This window comes from Polypterus senegalus, chromosome 1 (assembly GCF_016835505.1).
Source record: "Polypterus senegalus isolate Bchr_013 chromosome 1, ASM1683550v1, whole genome shotgun sequence".
Lineage (NCBI taxonomy): Eukaryota > Metazoa > Chordata > Cladistia > Polypteriformes > Polypteridae > Polypterus > Polypterus senegalus.
Window position 1 is genome coordinate 159,910,059 of NC_053154.1, and position 15,020 is coordinate 159,925,078.

The 15,020-nt window shown below is 35.6% G+C and overlaps 1 protein-coding gene across 5 annotated transcripts in view; it reads right to left on the bottom strand.

Moving 5' to 3' along the window:
* pld1a (phospholipase D1a) overlaps nt 1-15,020 on the bottom strand; it is a 254,737-nt gene that overhangs the window by 186,933 nt on the left and 52,784 nt on the right. For 4 of the 5 annotated variants that reach the window (XM_039761453.1, XM_039761463.1, XM_039761429.1 and 1 more), the window contains one exon: nt 1,558-1,667. The gene's annotated coding sequence lies outside the window, so the exon portion shown is untranslated. Of the gene's footprint in view, nt 1-989; nt 1,122-1,557; nt 1,668-15,020 lie in introns of those variants that run through there. The other variant, XM_039761439.1, reaches the window with a different exon arrangement.

Below are 15,020 nucleotides of genomic sequence, written 5' to 3' on the forward strand. Positions count from 1 at the left end.
GCCATGTTAGTTTAATTGGAAACTGTAAACTAGTTTGTGTAAATGTTGGTGTTGTGTGAATATGCCTTGTAATTGTAAGTGCTGGTTTCTGCCTTCCACCTAATACTGTTAAGCTAGGATCCGGCTTCGCTGGCCCTTATTAGATAAAGCATGTTCATAAATGGACACAAAGACCAATGAATAACATTTAAAATGCAGCAGGCAATGAGGTGGTTACAATGGCACACTTGATATTTCTCCTTTCACTGCTTTTATATACCTTTTAAGACTTAATTAACGTTACATCTGAAGTATGTCCAAATCATTAAAAACAAATCCTGGCTCCCTGCTACCTTGCATGAACGGTTTCAGAAAATGGCAGTTTTATTGCTATTGCATGACACTACTTTTCATGAACTCACACATGGCAGCTGTGCTTAAACATAATGCAAATCTAAAAATTTCAATAGGAGAAGCTCTTGCCCTAGTTCCTTCTGAATTAGATCAGCGAAACATGAGACCCAAAGCTTAACTGTGCAGAAAACACGTAACAAAGTAAAATGCATTCCCCAGGTAATTTGTAATGCAATATGAATCGAACTGTTGGCCGATTGAAATGTTAATTTTGCTTATAACAATGACAACAATGTCTAGGAGAACACAGACATCTTATGCTACAGTCAGATAGGATGGATCTGTGTGCAATCCTAATCAAAGAACTTCGTCTGGAGTTGTTTATGCGAATGTTTACAGCAGCTAAAGTTTCTACATGGACTGACTACTCCAGCTTTCCGTTTCTTTTAAAGAATATACTGTATCATTCAGCATTCTTCTGTTCAGATCAAACACATGATTTAGTTCAAACTGCTGTCTGCTCTTTGTTGAAATACTCAATGTACATGAGAACAGTGAAACCTTCTTTCTTCTTTCCAAGCAGCTGCGCCAGTTCACGCTGCATTAATTATAGTAACAGAAACATATTAATGAGAAAAGCAAAGTTCTTTACTAACCTGCAGCCCTTGCAGAAGTAAAACTGGACGATGCATGCTTGCCTCCCTCACAATATAAATAAATACAACCAGGACGCTTTTTGTAGTGGTCCGAGTACCAGGCTTCAGAACGACAATTCAAGGCTTTTAAAAGTAGGGAACTGACTTCAGAGTTTAAGCCAACTCCCTTAGGGAAGAGACTTTGTACTCAAAGTCAATCAAGTGCGCTTAGCCAATTGAAACTCGAAGCAGATGTTGCTGCTCCGCCCACCTCAGCAGTTCACAGACTCGGGCTGCGGAGTGGAATATCTGCAGACACTTCCCACTGACAGTCAGACAGAATCGCACAGCCTCTGTATTTCTTAAAGTGATGACCGCACTACAGTACATTGGAGTGCAGTGGCGGTTATGAAATTTCAGAGATGTAACCATACCGTAACGCTTTAGGCTAGCAACTCAACGCAAAACTGAAATCGCTTTAAAGGCAAATGATTAAGCTAATCCCTAGTTCAAGAAAGAAGCGGCATCAACTGGAATTCTTTGCATGCACATGTAAACTATCTTTGTTGAAAATTAATAATGTACTTACAATACAAACACAATGAAAAGTTAAGGTTCTCAGCGACAGTTACACGAGGTGAAGGTCAACATGATTGAAGCTACAGCATCCCGCTACAGTTTCCATTCTGGTACAGGCACCTGTTACAGAGGATAAAAAAAAAGAAATAAAGTCACTTATCTGCAATCACGAGAGCTGAATCAGTTTTGTGCTTGCACTTTGTATGTCTTTGTGATTGGCAGAATAACTTTACCATAAAAAATAATTACACAAAAAGCAAACAGGCAGAAAATTACATTTAAAAATAAGACCACAAAGAAACGAGTTCAGATAAACATTTGACTGCATTAGTAATTGTAGGTGAATGTTTGAATGTGCCCAGATGTGGACAGGTACCCCGGCCTAGCTTGTTGAGGTCACAGCTCCAGTCCAGAATGTTTTCACTCCCAGGCTGGTTACAGCCTTTATGAAGTTGGCATGCTTTACATCCATGGCTTTGGTTTCTTCCAAAGATGCACAGGTTGACTGTTTGCAAATGCACCCTGTAATATGGTTTTGTGATGATGAATTGTGCATACTTTCATTTCTTTCATTTCATTATATTGAATATATTGTAGTATCTTATTTGTATGGTCTTTATTTTTTATTTCCAGTAAATAATATTGTTCACATCCTCCAGGAAGTAATGACAAATTCTTAATACACCCTTCTTAATAATGCCTTAGGGTGGTGCAAAGGGTAGCAACTGGTTTTTCTTCAGTGTTTCCACTCGAAAAGCTATGTTACGCGTATTTTTTCTTTTGCATATGAACAAAATTTGCTAAGTAAACTGGGATATGTTCAAAACATTAAATTAAAAAAAAAACAACTGGCTAATGATCAACAGTAGTAAGGCTAGCACCTTGAATATTAAAAAAAGGTACACTGGTCTACTAAACATATTTATATTTTGCTCTAGAGCTAATATAATTCAATTTGTAACACAATAATGTTGTTGTTTTTTTTTATACAATATGCACAGCATCAGCACACCATTCATACATTACAGGCAGAAACATTAGTGCAATTAAAGAGTTATACAGAATAAATCCATTGCAGTAGAAGGCAAAGATGGACTGACTTCCCAAAAGGGATGGGATGGATGGATGGATGTACCCTTGTCTGGCCAGATGGTCCTCATAATAGAAATACAGGGAGAGACCACTTATCAGATCTCTGTACCCACTCAGTGAGTCAGAGTTGGGTGTGGAGGAATGACAAAGCTTGCTGGGTAGGAGTGGAGGAGAAAGAACAGAAGAAGTAGATTGTATTATGGAATAAGAAGCCTGTATAAGGTACTTTCTCTAGTAAAAAGTTATTTGAACCTGGGACTTCTGTGTTGTGTAGTTGTGTCTAACGTTTCTGGTTCTGAGGCACCCCCTACAGGCCACATTGTACACAAACTAAAAATTTGAGATATGATAAATAAGAGCTATAAAGTTATACTTGGGCATTTAAAAAAAAAACATTTTGTGTATAGCTATGTTTTACTCCTTTCTTGTGTCACAAACCAGTACCTTGGTTGTCTTTAGTCCATGATCTGCCTCTGCATTTTGTCTCATTTTTCCTATACCACTATCTAAATGATTTGCTCTAAAAAGTTCAGTAAAGCAGGCAACACAGTAGCATAGTGGTAGCATTGCTGTATTGTAGTAAGAAAACCAGGGTTCATGTTTCCTGGGGCCTCCTTAAGTGAAGCTTGCATGTTTTCCTTGTGTCTGTGTGAGGTTTTTCCGGGTGCTCCTTTTTTCTCCCACAGTCCAAAGACATGCAGTTTTTGTGGATTGGTGATGCTTAATTAGCCAAAGTGGGTGTTTAGTGTGTGCCTATGTGGAAGTGTGTTCACCCTGTCCAGGGGATTGTTCCTGCCTTGCATGCTATGCATGCTGGAACAGACTCCAGCCCCCTACAGAGCAAGGCACTACACTAGAATAAATTGAAGTGAATTTCACCCATAAGCATAAGACCCTTATGTATTATACATCAGAGTACATGTATCTCTTCTTGCAAAACAGAAGCTAGGTCTCAATCGGTTTGTTTTTTATAACACCAGTCCTTTGCAGAAAACACACTCAAAATCACACACATACCAGCCCCTTCTTTGGATGTGCCAAAGTAGGATTCACATCCATTTTCCTGGAGCACAAGCTACACTGTCACTACACAAATATTCCAATTATTTTTAAGTTTCCACATTCAAAGTAACCAGCTAACAATACTTCAAGATGATATTAAAGCAATGAGCTTGCTGCACCACTGAAACTGCTGGCTGTGCTTTATGTGTATATGGTATATGATTCAATGTGTTGGTTTACTACAACACAATACAATAAACCCATATGTTTATTTTAATTATCAGCTTTCTGCTTTTCATTAATCATTTTTATTACTGGTTATAACATGTTTTTTGCTTTACTTTACTCTGAGTGACAATGACAGCCCACATTGGGTCTATGACATAAAGATCCTTTTCTGAAAATTTTGAAAGTGTCTTCTTGTTAGGTTTAGTATAAGGGCTAATGACTTTTAATTTATTTCACTGCTGAATATTTTGAAATGTGGGTTTCTGCTAGAATTAGCAACTGGGTCTTTGCCTTTTTATTTATTTAAACAATTTACATAACCGCATAATAAAAATCAGTTAACAAGTGACCTTAAAGTACTATATATGGATGTTTCTGACCCTGTGCGCCCAAAATGGCATGCAAAATAACTCTCCATTTAGCATTGTGGAACTCTAATAATTTCTTTAGCATTTGCCCTGTGCCATTTTGATACCACAATTGGCAGAAGTAAGCTTTTATAGTATATATGCAAATTTGGAGATGGGAGGTAGAATGTATACTTGAAAAAGATTTGGAAACCTTATCATATTGTCAGACAAGCTTTATTGGTGTTATAGCAAATGTAAATGCTACTATAATGCCACTAAAATTGTTAAAAATAATTTAGTAGTTAAATGTATATACATAAAATATGTGTTAGTCTACTATAAATAGAACCTTTCTGTAATTAATATTATCTGTAAGTATTTTACAATTATTGAGTGAAAGCACATTTATTGACATATATAATTTTTTGGATTTAGCAAGCCAGAGGGTCAAGTGACTTGCTTATGGTCAGAGAGCGAGTCAATAGTACTGACTGAACCAACAAGCTTGTTTTATTAAAATTCGAGACAAATGTCACTATGTTCATGTCTGAATGATTAAGTTATGGTTTTAGTGCAGGCATTATTCTGCGGTTATGTTTTTTGCATACCCTGTGTTGTGGTAGGCTATAAGACGAAATGTTACTGTTTCCTGTCCCATCAGTACTCTGAGCCAGGCCACTGGGCTCAGCTACCTGAACCTGGGGATTTTGTGGGATGGTAAAGAAGGCATGTCTGATCTGTATGCACCTGGTCCAGGCTATGGCACAGTATATTTTTGGGTTTGCTTTCCTAGTTTAACTGCAGCCACACACTTTTTTTTCTGTGGGGTCCGGAATTCGGTATACATTTAACAAGAAGGCCTTAACATTTGTAGGAAAAGGTCTGAGAATCCTACTGATTACAACTTCAAGTTAATATTACTTTTACTTTGTATCAAGATAGCAGTATTTCATCAATATTTATGTTGTGTGGCAAGTCATTTAAGGGGGCATTTATGGAAAGCTACCATGGATGAAGGACTAATCCAAACCAGGAAACTTTAAAAGGGGGCTCCTTGCCCCTTTACACTAACCCCTTTTGATTTCAGCCCTCTTATTAAACTCCTTTCCAGCTTTTATTCAACCTCAAAGGTATAAAACTACACATTCTATAATGTTTATCCAGAGATGGAAGCTTTATTGCACAACATAATTGATGAAAAGGCAAATAGATAACTGAAACGGAAAACTTAAATACAGTAACTATAAATGTCTATAGCAAAAACTAAAGCAGAAAACGGCTCCATTCATCCTTCTCCAGACCTTTTTTCTTCAGTAAAAAAATGACAGAAGACATAATTTGTTTAAAGTAAAAATGTAGGTCTTCCAGTTTTATTTTGGCTCTTTTGGCAACTGTCACTGAATGTGAATGCTGCCCAAGTGTATTGTTGAATAAGAATATTCACAAGTTCACACTGTTGCTCCAGACTGTCAGTGGACACTATGCTCTCATTTCAGTTAAATGTCAGCTTCTTGTCTGCTGTGCTGGTGCTAATTACACCACTGTACATCTGCTTCAGTAGCTACACCACTCTGTAGGCCTTCTGATTCTATACTATAAACCTACACTGAGACCCTTATGACCCCCAAGATGCTGTCAACCTTCTTATACAGTAGATGACTGTTAATTAGTGGTTGTGCTCAGCCAAACTGAAACCTCATACCTTCTCTCTTTTGCACAGCTTTCAAGCTTGTCATTATATTCTGTCGTCTGTGCTCAAAGCATTTAACAGCTTATGAGGGAACTAATTGAAAAACCTGTGATATACAACATTAAATAAATGCCAAATAAACTAACTAATATAATAAATACACACAACATAGGTTATATACTGTGTATATAAAAACTCAAAGAGTGCAAAAATAAATCATTTGCAAAGAATATATACTACATAAGGTATGTATGTGTTAAAAACTCTACAGGTACTAAGAGTAAAAAAAAACATGGTTATTGCTGCCATCTGCAGTTTGAGCTGGGTAAATGCAATTACTTAAATTTCTGTTTTTTCAATAACAGAATATGAAAACAGGTAGTTTACTAATGAAGTATTTTTTCAAAGTTACTAACAAAGCTGTTCATCCAAATCTTAGATAGCCACTTCAACCATTAACTATTGTTGCTTCACCTTCCTGAAGTTTAGGAAGAAAGCTGTTTTCTCAGTAAACATTTCTCTCCAAGACTCATCAGTCCAACTAGTCCCTCCACAGGCAGTTAGTCAGTCAGCAAGGTTTGGAAAGATCCAAACTATTACTTTGCCTTTAACTATGTATACAATACCTATCTTGAAAGCTAAAAACTAAAATTTAATTAAGTACAAAAATATAAAAATATGAGGAAATAGACAAACTACTGAATGTTCTTCTCCTGTCTGCATGTCTTTTTCCACCAGGTATTCCAGGTCACCCTCATCCCAAACCATGTGTATTAGGTTAGTTGACAGCTCTGATTGATGTATGAAAGAATGTGTGATGGACTTGAGTTCTATCTGGGACTGATTTCTGCCATTAGCATGATGAAGCTGGGAAAGGCTCTGACCCCAACAACCAGAAAGGCTCTGACCCCAACAACCATGAAGTGGGTTTGAAAATGGATGAATGTTATTCCCTTTGATGATTCAAAAGGCACAAGATTTGCTCTGTACAAATGGAAATGCCAGATTCATTTATTATGCAGACTATGTACTTAAGACAATGACAAGACATTGTCCCATTAGAGCTGCTTTGTATCTGACTGTCTTTATCCCAGACTTAGCATCTTTTATGAGACTTTCAACCTTTCAAATCTTTCTCTTTCTTTAATCTGTATCCTATTGCTAGCAAAACACTGTCAGTGGAAGGAAAAGGTCAGTTAGTCAACCTCATCTCTGTAAGAAAAAAGTAAGAATATAAACATGTAATATCATAGGTATAACATTGTACAACTGGAAACATCCACTAACTGGCAAATTCAGTTTAATTTAAATCAGTTGTTTAAGTTTATTCTTATTATGCTCACTACATTTATGCATCCAGCACTATACAATAATTTCAAAGTAAAAGAAAAAAGAAATGCAACAGGCAGTAAATACAAAATGACACAGTGCAGCAGTAGCCAACTTCATATCAGTTTCCACTTATTTTTCAATGAAGGTTTTTCTCTGTATCTTAGTAAACTTGCTGTAAAAGGTTTTATGTCATGTGAAGCATGATTGATTTACAAAGTCTGTACACTGCCATGTTATTGTGACCTCTTGCCTAAATTACAGTGTGGCATTTGTCAGTAATCTTCCTCCCTGAACCTTTAGCTGATCAAATTTTTCAGAAACATCAAGGGTCAGGAACTCTTAATCCCTATGCAGTGGAGTCCACCATAGTGGCTATATGTGTGTTTTTAGGACAATCAGCTTCATTTTTAATTCTCTGTAACTGTGAATTCAATGTTTTTAAAGAATTTTGAACTGACTGTATAAGGTCCTGTAATACATAGTTAAATAGCATACTGATTATGAAAGAAGCAAACATAAGACTGTACTGTAAATGATAAAAATCAGATAACTGAATGGCATACTGTCATCCATTCTAAGACCTGGTAAACTTCTATATGCAGTACATTGCAAAACTTTTCACAACCTTGTGTATTTTTCACATAAGGCATAATATAAAGTAACATTATCAAACTCACTTTATGTAATTCAGTACCATGGGGGAGCCCTAGTATGTCCCAGCACTATCAGAAACAAGGAAGGGCATCGGTCCACTGCAAGCCCCATCGAATATAAACCCACATTTGTGCTCACACTGGGCCAATTTAGAATCTCCAATTAAACTAATCTGCACATTTTCCAGGTTTGAGGATGAGGGAAGAAAACTGTAGTTTTGGTGAAAAAACCACACAAATGGGGAGCACATGTGAATTTAATGTGGACAAAGACCATCATGCTACCGTATCATACATTTTTCACAATCCTACAGACTAAACTGTACAATTTAAAGTCCATCATTCAGAAATGCAATTTTATTGATCCCAACAATATATTCTTCACTTTTAATAGAGATAAAAAAAGCTAAGTTGCCTCCCTTAAGATTTAATAATAATCACCAGAAACCAATGGTTTTATGAATGCACCATTATGCCACTGGCTTCAGTATAGCTTATAAATGCAAGAATAAGAAACAATTAAAAATGTGTCCATGCCAAACTATTACTATTACTAACTACACAAAATACAACACCGTCATGCTCAGGCTTTCAGATAAATTTCATTGCTAGACAACAGATGACACTTGACATTTGATTTTAGCAGTGTAACGCAAATAATGTCAGCAACAGATGCTGTTGTATCTCTGAGCTCTGTATTTGAAATATTGCTTAAACTAAACAAGTCACTGGGACCAGATAACATTTATCATAGAATGCGTATGGAGGTAAGAGAGGATATTTATTGAAATGCTTAAATGCCTGTATTGAAAAAATCACAACACATGGGGCATTCCTTCAGATTGCAATGCAGTAAATTGCCTAATTTAGTAAAAATGGTAAAAGGGCAGATCCAAGTAAATACAGGTCAGTAAGCTTAACATGCATCATGGGTAAATTAATGAAAGCAATTATTAAAGAAAAGATTGAACAGTACGCGTCAAGAACATTTGTAATAGCAAAACATTCAGCATGACTTTAGAACAGGAGATGTTTCTCTAACATGCTGGAATTCCATAAGAAAGCAACAAAACCATACAGTATATGATAATAGAATTGCATATGTTATTATTTAGTTTGATTTTCAGAAGACTCTTGATAATGCCTCACATAAGAAGCTTGTGGTCACACTTCAAGAAATAGGAATTCATGGCATAGTTTGTAGACGGTTGCAAAATTGTTTTAAAAAGAGAAAGCAAAGGGTTATGGCGCAGGGAACTTTCTCAGAATTAGGGTGATGCTAAAAGTGATGTTCCTCAGTGAACATTGCTGGGGCAGCTACTCATTTTAAAAATATATAAATGATCTGAATATGAACATAAATATCATGCTGGTTAAGTTTACTGATGACTTGGGCAAATTGGGCAGATGAAACTGAATGCAAGTAATTGTAAAGTATTACATATATGAAGCAAAATGTTAGGTCTGAATACACCCTTGAAGATATGAAACTTGAAAATACATGTTATGAGAAAATTGTATAAGTTGTAGTGACCTCATCACTGCCCACATCTAGACAGTGTACAGAAGCCATTCAGAAAGCTAACAGCATATAAGGTTATATAGCCTGATATAAGGAGTACCAGTTACGGGAGATTATGATTAAATATAAAACACTTGGGGGCCTCATCTGGAGTACTTTGTACAGTTTTGGCCTCAAGGCTAACTAAAAGCCACATCCTTGCCAGAGAAAGTCTAGAGAATTGCAAATAAGCTGAATCCAGTACTGAGTGGAATGAGTTATAGGGAATATTAAAGGAGCTGAAACATTTTAGTTTAAGCAAACAAAGATTAAGATGTGACATGACTCAATTGATTAAAATTAGGAAACAGAATATGGTGGATCTGAGCAATTATTTTAAATTACCTCTTCATCAAGAACACTAGGACAAAGATGGAAACTTGTTAAGAGTACATTTCAAAAAAATGTTAGAAAGATTTTCTGCATGCAGATATATGAAATAAATTAACAAATACTGTGTTAAACAGAAGTACTTTGGGGAACTTCATAAATTTCTCAAAATTGCTTCTCAAAGTTGCTTTGAAGAAATTGGGTGAACAACAATAATGATCTTTGTCTGCTTGCCCCAACTGCTCTACAAATCTAACTCAATAGCAGGATTCTAAAATCTACTCTAGCATATCATGTGCCAAAACTTTGCTTATTGTTTACTGATCAAGATTCTTATAAAAACCCTTGGCATTTAGTTCTGACTAGTCAGTGTTGATTTTTAAAACAATGACAAAAATATCATATCCCAGAATAAAAGACACCAATATACAGTTAATTTAAAAGTATCCAATGCTTCAGAACAGTGTGAAAATAATTCCAAGTGAAATTAAATGCACAAAGACCTCCTTAAAACATGTTAATAATTGTTGTTGACAGATGAAGTCACTTTCAAAGGCAAATCATAGGTCTCAAGATAAACGGACTGTTCAAAGGTTAAGCAGTTTTGTATAGTTCTGGAGGTTTGGGCATAAAATATCAAGGACCAGAGTTACCTGACATTGCTGAGGCAATGCTCCAAGTAATGGATTCCATGACAGATTTACAAACTTCTGTCTCACAAAAGCTAACGTATTATGAGTCAGCAACTGGAAATCATGCAGCGCTATCTATTGGTACCAAAATAGTGTAATGTATGGAGCAGTAATGTGGCATTTTTTCTAAAACCGGCTCAGTTCAAAAAGCATACGTTCACACAAACACTAATCAAATAAAAGCAGGATCAGCTGTCTTTACAGACAAGTCTCTTATCTCTTGATAATTAAAACCTTTACACAAGAGAATGCCTTTAATTTCAGGAGGCAATACTGGAAAATAAACTCAGTTTGAGTTTCTTTGAAAGACAGTTCCTTTAAATAATAAACAGTGCTTTTACAGAAGTGTTCTAGTTTTACTTGTGAAACTCTGAAACCAATACATGACAATGGCAACATATATACACAGGCAAATGCGGGACTACAAATGAGGTAAGATTGTTCAAAACCCGATTTTATAAAATCTGCAAAAATGAGTAATGTTTTACTACTTAATTTAAAGAAAAAAAAATTCAGACTTACCAATAAAATGTCAATGAAGCAATATTATTGCACTTTAAATCACAAACAATTTAAACTTAAATGAACCATGTGCATGGACATGTACAGTATGTTGACCTTACGCTTAACCACCCTATGCTTTTTCCTAATGACACAGTACCTCAAGCAGTTGGATAAGGCATAATAAAGCACAACAACCCACCACTGACTGACAACTGTTTACTTGGAAGATACATGCTCTTTCTGCTGATGTATTGCTCAAAATGTAAACTTTTTTTCCAACCAGTACACTCCCAGTGACAACAAGGCTGGGACAGGCACTTAGGAGGCTGTGAAATATAACTAACATGTTCTACTGATCGACTAAGCAGACAGGTGCTGATCAAGCTGTTCGCATGTGACAAACCATATTGTGGTGCTGCACATGGTACCAGTTACATCCAGTAACACACACAGACACATATTTTATATATATATATATATATATATAGTATATATATATATATATATATATATATATATATATATATATATATATATATATATATATATATATATATATATATATATATATATATATATATATATATATATATATATATATATATATGTATATATATATATATATATATATATATATATATATATACACATACACAGTATATACAGTGGTGTGAAAAACTATTTGCCCCCTTCCTGATTTCTTTTGCATGTTTGTCACACAAAATGTTTCTGATCATCAAACACATTTAACCATTAGTCAAACATAACACAAGTAAACACAAAATGCAGTTTTTAAATGATGGTTTTTATTATTTAGGGAGAAAAAAAAATCCAAACCTACATGGCCCTGTGTGAAAAATGTAGGTTTGGATTTTTTTTTCTGTGAATATAAAGAGTGGGATTTCATATTCTGACCAGATACAGAATAGGGATGAACCTTCTGTTGCATCTTACTGCCTTTGAACATTTGACATTCCAGCCCTATAACAGTCCGGGTTAACTCCACACTCCCTGTTGTATCCAGGAGCCTCTTCTAACCAAAACTGTCTATAGTCATAGACTGAGATGAGGCAGGAAAATGAGGAGACAAACTTCTAGCAAAGAACTGGTGCAAAAGTGACATGTGCTTTTATTAAAATGTAAACAAAACATCAAGTGCAAATAGTGCAGTACATTGTTTATTACAAATAAATAATCCATAAAAAACACTGTGTTCATATGGATGTTAAAATGCAATAAATAATTCCATAAAAATTGAGGTTAAAAATCACAGTTGGAAACTTTTCTTTAAAAATGCACAAGCCCCGATGCCTTCTTTTAAAAGCCAACATCTCCTTGGTGCACCCTCTTCGGATCCAGCAGCACAAGGAAACGTCCTACCAACAGGCACAGCCAACCTTCAATATCCAGGCAGGGTGCTGCGCCAAGCCTCACTCCCGCTGCCACTCCTCAGCCTTATGCAGAAGTCCACTTGAGTAACAGCTCTAACACCTCTTTGAGCACCTGTGATATATTCCTCCTTGGGGCTTTTAATCTGGCTGCCTGTCTCTGCTCTAACAAAAACTGGCTTTTCACAATCCTACTGTCTCTGTCATTCCTTCCTTTCTTCTTTCTTTCCATCCCCTTAAACCTCCATCTCTCTGTCTCTTGTTTTTCTACACATACCCCCAACCCAGATGTACCACTGTGCAGGCTCTTTTATAGCACCTTATTGGGTGCAGATGAGATCATCTGCACACTCCAAGATGTATAAGGTGCAGCATCTGACTGATCCCCCACATTTACATGTGAGTGCATGAGGGCCACCTGCACCTGTTCTGAGCCTGAACACTTTTGGGACTCAAATATTTACAGTATTTACAAACCTGTTCTAACCCACACACCACTTATCACAAGCATTTACAACCGTATTTCTTTGTGGTTCGTTTCCTGTGTTCATCAGACATGGTTGCCCTCTTGTGGACGCTCAATGACATTATGAAGTTTTATCGCTTTATATTAACAAATAAAAAAACATAGAAATATGTAGCATTATTTAAGAACAGTCCAATTTTAAATCCAAAATAAAATCATTAATTTAAACAATAAACTTTAAGGATGAAGGTGCAAGTCCCAGTCTCTACTCCAGTGCAAGAATATCAGCACTTTGTCCCTTAGTACTGTGGTTACCAAGATCCATAACAAATACATCAAATCCAATTTAGATTTACAGAGGGCAATGATTCTCCCAGAAGCATTGTTTGCACATCTGGAGCAAACCATGGCCAGGTTCCACCCGAAGGCATACTCACACCCACATCAGACTAATTTAAAGTCACAGGTTACACTAGTATGCACATCTTTATAGAAAATTAATTTGAATATGAGTATGAAGATTCCATGCCGGCAGTGATCAAAAACTGATTGAGGGCTTTGCCATGCTAGTTACAGTATGTTATTTGTAACAGCTGACTTCTATTGTAAAACCTTCTCTATAAAAAAATAATCAGTGGTTTCTAAAAAACTAAATAATATCAGAGATAAAACCAGAGAATAGTCTTGCTCAAAGCATTTACCTGAAGCAAAAAAACAAGTTAACTATTCCTTTATATGACACCTTGTGCAATAATCTTTTGATGTGAGAAGGAAAAATGGCTGCTCAAGAAAAAGGAAAAAATAATAAAGGAACCCCCTTTATCAGTATAATTGTCTGTTAGAGTACAGCATAGCACAGCAAGTACTACTTTATCTAAATGTGAATTGAGCATATTAAACGGTCTGATACTGATATATTAATTTTTTTAACCAGTTAAGAGAATATTATTTTATTTTCTTAGAAATTACTGAAAATTCAAATTAGACAGATCAACAATTCATATACAGTACAGTACAGCTGTTTAATTCCTGTTGAGGTATTTTGTTTACGTATTTATGTGATTCTACATAAGAAAGTACCAGACATACTGATTAGTACATTCTATTACTAAATATGAAATATTTACAGCTGTTTCTGTTAAAAAGCTGTAGTTTGCAAAATAATTTCCCAAGGAAACATCCTCTTTTTAGGTGCCTGTCTGGGCATCTAGGCAGATTTTTACAAAAATGTCAGTTTGTCTGAGTTTTTCATACTTTATTTTCCTGTCTTCTTTCGGCTTGGAAAATATGATAAACTTTAATAAAATGAATAATCTTCAACTAAGTGGATAAAGGCAGCTCAGTAATAGGCTCACTATAAGACCCTCATTTCCTCTTATGGTCTCAGATGCTTTTCAAAAGTTTGTTCTGCACACTATGAAAACTCAGCACATCCAGTTACCAATGGACATAGGCATCTTAAGCAACAATCTAGTTTTAAGTGGCCATATAAATATGACGCATGAGAGGAATTACATAGAGTCAACAGCATGCAGGCTTGTTCTCACAGTCTACCAGTTTAATAAATGAGGACTGTCCTTTTGTCCCATATATCACCAGTTCTTGTTTGGTGCCAGTGCAACTATGGTACTGACTGATGTGATTCTGTTTTACAATACAAAGGTCCACAAAATGAATTAATTATTTGTTTAATGCTATTAGCTTGCTTATTTAAAAAAATCATGCTTGACATTACTATATATTTATGTAGGCTTAAGTTTGCTGAAAGGCTTGCAATTAAGAGCACTATTATTACACTGGAGAGTTCAATTCTTGCTCTGTTTGGTTTCAGTTATTGGTTTGTTTGTTTCATTACTTAACTAAACAGCTAACCCAGTCCAGCAGTAGCATTAGTAGTAGTAATATTGTCACATGTATAGGGTACAGTGAAATTCTTACTTTTAAGTCTGAGCAACTTGTATCCTCAAAATCAAGACTCTTTGACTGCTCATATTAATTGCATGTGAGTGTGATGAGATCTAATGAACTATTAAGTGTATGCAGGAGATTATTGTATGATGAAGTCAAAGGAGTATAAAACACCTACTAATAACAGAGATTCATTGATTGCCCAGACTGGATACCCTTTACACCTTGACAATAAAAATCACATACAGGAGGGAAGATAAAATGTACCCTTGCAGAG